Raw genomic sequence first — 9561 nt, 5'->3', positions numbered from 1 at the left:
AAAGAAAATGCGACAGAGTTGAAATAGAGGGAGGGTGGCGACCTCAGAGAGAAGGCTAAATGCCCATCCTTAGACGGTACGATAAAAAAAAAAACCTCACGATTACAACGTAAAACTAAATCTCCTGTTGAGGCATTGTCGCCCAACACCGAAGGAAGGGTGCTGGGAAGGTTAAAAGTCCGCCGCAGAGCGGCTAAAAATGGGCAGTCCAGCAAGATGTGGACGACAGTCATATGTGAGCCACAGTGACACTGAGGTGGGACCCCCCGACAGAGGACGTAGCCATGTGTTAGCCACGTATGGCCAATGCGGAGCCGGCAGAGAACCACAGAGTCCCTGTGAGAGGCCCGCATGGAGGTCTTCCACACATTCGTAGTTTCCTTAAGGGCACGCAGTTTGCTCTGCGTAGTGAGATTATGCCATTCCGTGTTCCAAAGCTGAAAAACCTTGCGGCGTAATAATGGTCGCAGGTCAGTTGCAGGGATGTCGATCTCCAGAAGCGGTTTCCGTGTAGCCTGTTTGGCCAGCCTGTAGGCGAGTTCATTTCCTGCGATTCTGACGTGGCCTGGGGTCCTCACAAACACCACAAAACGACTGGACCATTCCAGGGCATAAATGGACTCCTAGATGGTCGCTACCAAAGGATGGCGGGGGTAGCACTGGTCGATAGCTTGTAAGTTGCTCAAGGAGACAGTACAGAGAAGAAATGATTCGCCAGGGCGTGAGCGGATGCGCTCGAGAGCACGAGAAATGGCCGCCAGCTCTGCAGTGAAAACACTACAGCCATCTGGCAAGGAGTGCTGTTCAATATGTCCTCCGTGAACACACGCGAAGCCAACGTGACCATCAGGCGTCGAGCAGTCAGTGTAAACCACTTCATGGTCCCGGTACATGTCAAGAATCGAGAGGAAGTGGCAGCAGTGGGGTTAGCTGAGTCCTTAGGACTATGTGAAAGGTCAAGGCGGAGCTTCGGCCTAGGTGTATGCCAGGGAGGTGTGCGTGAATGGACCTCGAGTATAGGTGGTGAAGGCAAGGACTTCACTTCAGACAGAAGAGATCGGACGCGAACCGCAATCTTAAGCCCTGAGCTGGGCCTCTGATGTGGGAGATGAACCGCTGTGGATAGGAAAAGGAGATGGTAATTCGGATGCTCAGGAGAACTATGAATGTGTGCAACGTAACTGGCGAGCAGTTGTGCACGCCTGACCTTCAATGGAGGGACTCCGGCCTCTACCAGGACGCTGGTCATCGGACTCGTCCTAAAAGCTCCTGTTGCCAGTCGAACGCCACTAGGTCGCGTAAATGCAACGCTGAGGGCGCCGACGAACCGTAAACCAAACTTCCATAGTCAAGGTGGGATTGAATAAAGGCTCTGTAGAGTCGCAGTAACCCCAATTGGTGTTACTCAGGCAATGGAGAGCATTGAGGTGCTGCCAGCACTTCCGCTTCAGCTGACGAAGATGAGGAGGCCACGTCAATCGGGCGTCGAAAACCAGTCCTAAGAATCGATATGTCTCCATTACAGTGAATGTATCGCCATTAATATAAAGTTCTGGTTCCGGATGAACGATACGAAGCCGACAGAAGTGGATGACATACGGCTTCGTGGCTGAAAACTGGAAGCCGTGGGCTAGAGCCAATGATTGCGCCTTGTGGATGGCCCCCTGTAGGCGCCTCTAGGCAACTCCAGTACTGGAGGAGTGGTACGAAATGCATAAGTCATCTGCATACAACCATACAGAGAAGGTGAGACCGACAGCCCGGCAACTGCTGCCAGACCGTTAAAGGCCACTAAAAATAGAGATACACTCAATACAGAGCCCTGTAGGACCTCATTCTCCTGGATATGGGTGGAACTATGGGAGGCACCAACATGGACACGGAAAGTACGGAGCGATAGGAAATTTTGGATAAAATGATGCCGCCAGGTCGTGTCGTAAGCTTTTCGCAAATCAAAAAAGACAGCAACCAGATGGTGTTGTGTGGAAAAGGCTGTTCGGATGGCAGACTCGAGGAAAACTAGATTATCAATGGTAGAATGACCCTGGCGTAAACCGCCCTGGCATGAAGCCAGTAGGCCACGTGACTCCAGGACCCAACACAACCACCGACTTACGATACGTTCTAACCGCTTACAAAGAACGTTGGTGAAGCTAATGGGCCGATAGCTATCCACTTCAAGCGGGTTTTTACCGGGTCTGAGCAGTGGAAAGATGGTGCTCTCCCACCATTGCGATGGAAAGACGCCATCGCACCAGATCCGGTTGAAGATGACGAGAAGATGTCGCTTGTAGTCGGACGAGAGACGTTTATCTGACTGTGGATCCGATCTGGCCCAGGAGCTGTGTCGGGACAATGTGCAAGGACGCTGAGGAGCTCCCACTCTGTAAATGAAGTATTATAGGGTTAACTGTGACGTTCAGTGAACGAGGGGGTTTTCCTTTCCATCCGCCGTTTGAGGGTGTGAAATGCTGGGGGATAATTCTCTGACATGGAGGCTCGATCACAGTGCTCAGCAAACGGCTCAGCAATTGCATTTGCTTTGGCAGATAACACGCCATTGATGTTAATGCCAATAACATCTGTCGGGTTTTGGTACCCACAAACATGTCTGATCTTCGTCCAGACTTGGGAATGGCACCCTATGGTCTACACGTACCTCCCCCAACACGCCTGTTTCCGTCTTTTTATAATCTGGCGAACCCAGGTACGGAGCCGTTTAAAAGCTATTAGGTGCTCTAGGGAAGGGTGCCGCTTATGCCGCTGTAGAGCTTGCTCTTTAATGGCCTCAGCGATTTCTAGCGACCACCAAGGTACTGACATTCGCCGGGGGCACCCTAAAAAACAAGGGATCGTATTTTCCGCCGCAGAAACGTGCGTTCTAGTGACTTGCTCATCGATGGTACCATGTGAGGGAGATTCAACGGTGACAGCAGAGGTGAAAGCTTCCTAGTCTGCCTTGTTTACAGCCCATCTTAGTAGACGTCCGGGGAAATGGCGCTGGAGGAGTGACAGGAAGATGGGTAAGTGGTCACTACAACACAAGTCATCGTGGGCTCTCCAGTGGACACATGGGCTGCAGAGGGATAAATCAATGGCCGACTAAGTGCCATGAGCCACACTGAAATGTATTTGAGAGGCAGAGGATGAGTTGAGACAGGGAAGTTTCGACACATGTACCTCAGCCAGTAAGCACAGTGCCACCCCACAAGGGGTTATGAGCGTTAAAATCTCCCAAAAGTAGGAAAGGTTTAGGGAGTTGATGAATCAGTGCAGCCTATGCGATCAGGGCTACTGCACCATCTGGAGAAAGATATACGTTGTAGACAGTTATTTCCTGTGTCGTCCTTGTCCAGCTTCAAGAGGGGTTTGAATGGGCACAGGTTCACTGCATACTGAGTTCAGGACATTGACACAAACTGCACCTGACACTCTATTATAGTCGCTATGATTCTTGTAGTATCCCCTATAGCCATGAAGGACAGGGGTCTGGATTCCCAGAAACTATGTTTCCTGGAGGGCAATGCAGAAAGCTGTTGCTCATCCAGGTGGTGGAAAAAACTTCAGCAATTACACTGGAGAACGACATTATCATGAGGCTGGGAAGGTATCAAGCATGCAAGGTGGCAGGTTACGCCTCAGGGTCACCTGCTAACACCGATTATCTGCATCCATTCCTATAGTGGATGAGGCATCAGTGAGACAAGGTCCTCAGGGGATGCTGAGGTCTCCACCTCATCTGCAGGTGCAGAATTGGTAGGGAGCGGTGGCGTTGGGGCCACCAGAGGGTCCTTTTTCATAGCAGACTTCTTTGTTTGCTTGCCCTCTTGCTTCTCCTTAGGGTCTTGCTGAAAGGACTTCTCTGAAAGCACGAAGGAAGACCGTGGAACGCTTTTTCCAGCAGCGTTTGCCTCCTTTAGCCACTGGCGAGTGTCTGCTGTGACATTAATGGAGACCTTGGAAGAGGGAGTCCCAAGGGACCCCTTGCACATTAGAGGAGCCAGAGGAGGCTGTTGCTTCTCTGGCTGGGGGGAGGGGACCGATGTCCCCTGCGTTTGGGGGAGGGGGGTCCTTGCTCCCGAAGTAGGTATTTTGGTAGGAATGGGAGGAGATTTTCCCCCTAGCACCAAGGGAGCAGATGTATTCTGGAGACCTGGAAGGCCCACTGTTCATGGCACAGAGTGTGGTATGGCTGGTTCTTGTGATGGCGATTGTAATGTATCTGCATCGTATGTGGATGTCAACTGAATGGGGTGTAATCGTTCAAATTTACGTTTAGCCTTTTGGTAAGTCAACCATGTACTCCATGATTTTCCACTCCTTTTAGAGGACTGTGCAGTCTGGCGAACAGGGGGAGTGCTGTTCTCTGCAGTTGATACAAGTGGGAGGAGGCGCACAGGGACTATCTGGATGCAGTGGGCGTCTGATCTCGGCACGTGGCATTGGAAGTGCAGGGGGAAGACATGTGCCCGAATTTCCAGCGCTTAAAGCACCGCATGTGGGGAGGGACGTATGGTTTAACATCACAGCGGTAAACCATCACCTTGATCTATTCAGGCAATGGATCACCCACAAAGGCCAAGATGAAGTCACTGGTAGCAACCCTCTTTCCTTTGGGTCCCCTGCGGATGAAATGAATACCCCACCGTTCTAGACTGGCACGGAGCGCGTCGTCAGACTGCAAGAGGAGGTCGCGATGGACAGTAATCCCCTGGACTATGTTGTGGATTTTATGGGGAGTGACAGAAACAGGATTATCACCCAGCCGGTCACAAGTGAGTAATGCTTGGGATTGGGTTGGGGATACTGTCTGAATCAAGATTGCACCGCTTCTCATCTTGGACAGTGCTGTCACTTCCCAAACTTATCCTCAAGATGTTCAACAAAAAATTGAGGCTTCATAGGTAGAAAGGATTCCCCATCCATTCTGCTACAGATTAAATACCGAGGCGAATATGGCTCTCTTCTTTCTGTAGCCCTATGTTCCTCCTTTGGCGTAGCCAATGAGGGAAACGATTTAGGGTCATATCTGTCAGCATTGTACTCGATCTTGCCCTTCTTAGGGACTGCTGGCCCAGTACGGTCACTAGCAAGAGATGACTTAGTCTGCTTCGTTGCAGCTCATCTGCCCTGATGCCACCCATTTCGATGAGGGGCTCTCCCCACAGGCGCCACCCACCCACAGGAAAGGCCATCTGGCATGATGCGCCAGGAAGACAGGCATCTACTCCTTGGCATGATGCTCAGGCATCAGCAGTGCGATCCCTGTGTTGTCAGGGAGCTACCACCAAATGGGTGCATGACGACCCCACCACAACGGACTGGCTACCATACTAGATAATGGTCGCAGAGAAATCTAATACTGTCATGGGAGCGAAAGAGAACAGGAGACAGCGGAAGAAGGTGACATACCCCGAAAAAGTGTCCTCGCCCAAATAGCTGAATTTCAGGTGGAGATGCAAAGCCGTGACAAGAGGTTCAGGAGATCGAATGTACGGGCGCTATGGATAACTCATGCACCACTTAAGGCGTCCTTCGCCATACGTCCCGCACTTCTGTAGAATTTTGAGACTGGCAGGTCGAACAATAAAATGGTACCTGAACTTACAGGGCTAAAAAGTGTGAGACTCCTTTTAGTCGAGTCCGCAGCTCGTGGTCTCGCGGTCGCGTTCTCGCTTACCGAGCACGGGGTCCTGGGTTCGATTCCCGGCGGGGTCAGGGATTTTCACCTGCCCCGAGATGACTGGGTGTTTGTGTTGTTTTCATCATTTCATCACTATTCATGAAAGTAGCGAGGGCGGACTGAGCAAAGGCTGTAAATTTGTACGGGCGCTGATAACCGCGCAGTTGAGCGCCTTGCAACCCAAATATCATCATCATTATCATCCTTTTAGTCGCCTCTTACTAGAGGCAGGGATATCTCGGGCCTATTCTAACCCGCGAATAATCCCGGCATTCGCCTGGAACGACTTACGGAAATCACAGAAAACGCAGATCTGGCTGGTCGGACGAGGGTCTGAACCATCATCGTCCCTAGCGCGAGTCCAGCGTGCTAGCCACCGCGCCATGTCGCTCTGTGAAAATGTGATACTTGAGACAACTGAATTTCAAATACGTACGATATTCCAGAATGAGATTTTCACTCTGCAGTGGAGTGTGCGCTGATATACACTTCCTGGCAGATTAAAACTTTGTGCCGGACCGAGACTCGAACTCGGGACATTAGCCTTTCGCGCACAAGTGCTCTACCAACTGTGCTACCCAAGCACGACTCACGCCCCGTCCTCACAGCTTTACTTCTACCAGTACCTCGTCTCCTACCTTCCAAACTTAACAGAAGCTCTCCTGCGAACCTTGCAGAAGTAAAGCTGTGAGGACGGGGCGTGAGTCTTGCCTGGGTAGCTCAGTTGGTAGAGCACTTGCCCGCGAAAGGCAAAGGTCCCGAGTTCGAGTCTCGGTCCGGCACACAGTTTTAATCTGCCAGGAAGTTTGACGTACGAGATTGCTGCAGGCGAAACTGTGGTTTCATAGCCTTGGATGATATTCCTTGGCTATTTAAAGCTACTTCCAAAAGACATTTCGATAACATCGATCAGTTGCACAATCGTACAACAGTATGTACCGCCACGAATGCTATTGTATATTGCGTGTCTTTAATATAGTGCATGTTATTTTAAACTGCGGGCAACCGCAACCAAATGGCTCTGAGCACTACGGGACTTAACATCTGATGTCATCAGTCCCTTAGAACTTAGAACTACTTAAACCTAACTAACGTAAGAACATGACACACATCCATCCCCGACGAAGGATTCGAACCTGCGACCGTAGCGGTCGCGCAGTTCCAGACTGTAACGCCTAGAACCGCTGAGCCACACCGGCCGGCCAACCGCAACCACATTTCCGCATTTTGAAAGAAATAATCCGCATTGGCTGTAGAATACTTTTATTCATTTCATGCCCAGTAAATACACTGCCGGCAAAAAAAAAAAAATAAATAAATAAATAAAAAATAAAATAGAAACGGTAAGCACACTTCGAATAACAGATAGCGTAGTAGCGTAGGTACCAGAGTGCCATATTTGCCCGTATTTTGATAGGGAATGCCCACAACCAGAGGACTCAGTCTTATGCTAAGGTGTGAAGCAAGGGCGCAACCATGCCACGGAGGCGCATTCGTCTTCCTGCAACCACCTGTGCGGTCAAATTGTGGCTTTTCAAGTGGCGGAATGGGCCTGTCGGAGAACTGCCACACAAGCTGGACGTGCTGCATCAGTTGTGCAACGATGCTGGTATCAGCAGTTACGTGTGGTCACGTGAACATTCTCACACCCGTAAACGAGATACTGGACATTCGCGCAGCACAGACGCCCACGAGGACCGTGGTGGTGTAAGAGCAGCCGTTCCAGATCGTACAGCTATCACAGCATAGGTAAGAGTGCTTGTGAGCCCAGACGTGTCAATACGAACGATTTCGAACCGGTTATCAGCAGTGGGACTACGGGCACGCACAACTCCAGCCCGTCTTCCACTCAGGCCCCATCATCAACTTGCACAACTCGACTGGTGCCGTCAGTGGATCACTTGGAAGGTGGAATGGCGCACAACAGCCTTCAGTGATGAAAGAAGATTCCGCCTGGACGCTGGTCGTTCGCACGTACGATATATACCTAAGGAGCGGTGTCTCGTGTAGAGTGCATTCGTCGAAGACACACTGGCTTCACCCCGGCCTTATGGTCTGGGGTGCGATAAGTTACAATTCTTGCTCGCCTTTGGTGTTTCTGGTGGGGACGCTAACCAGCACTCGGTAAGTGCAGAATGTTGTTGAACCTGTTCTTTTGCCTTTGTTGCAGCAGGAAGGTGACGTGTTAATCCAACAGGATAATGCTCGCCCACACTGCCCATGTAACTCAACTTGATTTGCAAGACGTGTGGCAACTTTTCTGGGCATCACAATCTCCAGACTTGTCTCCATTCGAGCAAGAACGGGATGTGATGGGACGAGAACTACGTGAACAGGTCGAGCAGGCGTGGCGTAACGAATCCGAGACCAGTATACCCCGTCTGCATGATCGATTGGATGCCAGAGTATCGCACCTACATTGCAGTCCGTGTAGGCTACACCACGTATTAATATTGATATATCAGCATTTCTTTAGTCCGCAACCGCACTGCTGCTACGGTCGCAGGTTCGAATCCTGCCTCGGGCATGGATGTGTGTGATGTCCGTAGGTTATTTAGGTTTAAGTAGTTCTAAGTCTAGGGGACTGATGACCTCAGATGTTAAGTCCCATAGTGCTTAGGGCCTTTTGTTTCAGCACTTATCAGTACCTGCTACCTCAGAACCGCTTGTGCTATTGATCTCTAAGCCTCATCATTTCATGTACTCCAAATGCACTGTTGCAACAACAAATGCTGAGTGAATTGGAAATCTCGGGAAGTGTATTTTTTCGGTGGTGTAACTTTAACATCTCACCAATTAATAATGCTTACCCACCACTTCAGGAGAAGCTTCCAGGACGCACAGGTGCTAAGCCATTCTGTCATCTGCTTACATTCATTCTGTCAACACAAGCCGGCGAGAAAGGGTTCGCGAACTGCCGCATCTCTTCTCACATTTAGGGTAAGTATACAAGATGAAGTTGAGGTCTGGTGATGATGCCAGTCGCAACTGACGAAAAAGTATTGCAGTATCAACGTGTGATAATAAAAATGACCACCTAAGGAAAAACACGATGGCGTGCCGAACGGAAATGCCTCAGAACTTTTTATATGAAAACTCAAAGGATTTTAAATGAAACAAACTCTTTTAACATTCTTCACCTTTATTCTTCACATTTACATATTTATTTCTCATCGAAGTCACCCTGACGACGAACACATTTCTCCCAAGGAGAGATCAGTTTGTTGATACCGACACTGTACAATGTTTGTTGCGGAGCCACAACCTCATCTCTGCTTGTTCTGGTTCACCACTAACGAAGTGAAGTCCTCCGAAGTAAGAGTGATTTCAGGTGTGTCGCAGGGGAGTGCCGAAGGACCGTTGCTATTCACAATATACATAAATGACCTTGTGGATAACATCGGAAGTTCACTGCGGCTTTTTGCGGATGATGCTGTGGTATATCGAGAGGTTGTAACAATGGAAAATTCTACTAAAATGCAGGAGGATCTGCAACGAATTGACGCATGGTGCAGGGAATGGCAATTGAATCTCAATGTAGACAAGTGTAATGTGCTGCGATCACATAGAAAGAAAGATCCTTTATCATTCAGCTACAATATAGCAGGTCAGCAACTGGAAGGAGTTAATTCCATAAATTATCTGGGAGTAGGCATTTGGAGCGATTTAAAATGGAATGACCATATAAAATTAATCGCCGGTAAAGAAGGTTCCAGACTTTGATTCATTGGAAGAATCCTAAAGAAATGCAGTCCGAAAACAAAGGAAGTAGGTTGCAGTACACTTGTTCGCCCACTGCTTGAGTACTGCTCACCGGTGTGGGATCCGTACCAGATAGAGTTGATAGAGAAGATCCAACGAGGAGCAGCGCGCTTCGT

The 9561-nt window shown here is 49.6% G+C and overlaps 1 non-coding gene across 1 annotated transcript; it reads left to right on the top strand.

The window, feature by feature from the left end:
• Positions 1-6392: 6392 nt before the first annotated feature.
• Positions 6393-6467, top strand: Trnas-cga (transfer RNA serine (anticodon CGA)). Its single transcript has one exon. It is a non-coding gene; the product is annotated as a tRNA-Ser (tRNA).
• The last annotated feature ends 3094 nt before the right edge of the window (positions 6468-9561 follow it).

Source organism: Schistocerca serialis, chromosome 4 (genome assembly GCF_023864345.2).
Source record: "Schistocerca serialis cubense isolate TAMUIC-IGC-003099 chromosome 4, iqSchSeri2.2, whole genome shotgun sequence".
NCBI lineage: Eukaryota > Metazoa > Arthropoda > Insecta > Orthoptera > Acrididae > Schistocerca > Schistocerca serialis.
The sequence above is the reverse complement of the archived record's forward strand: the minus strand, read 5'-3'. Positions and strand labels throughout refer to the sequence as shown.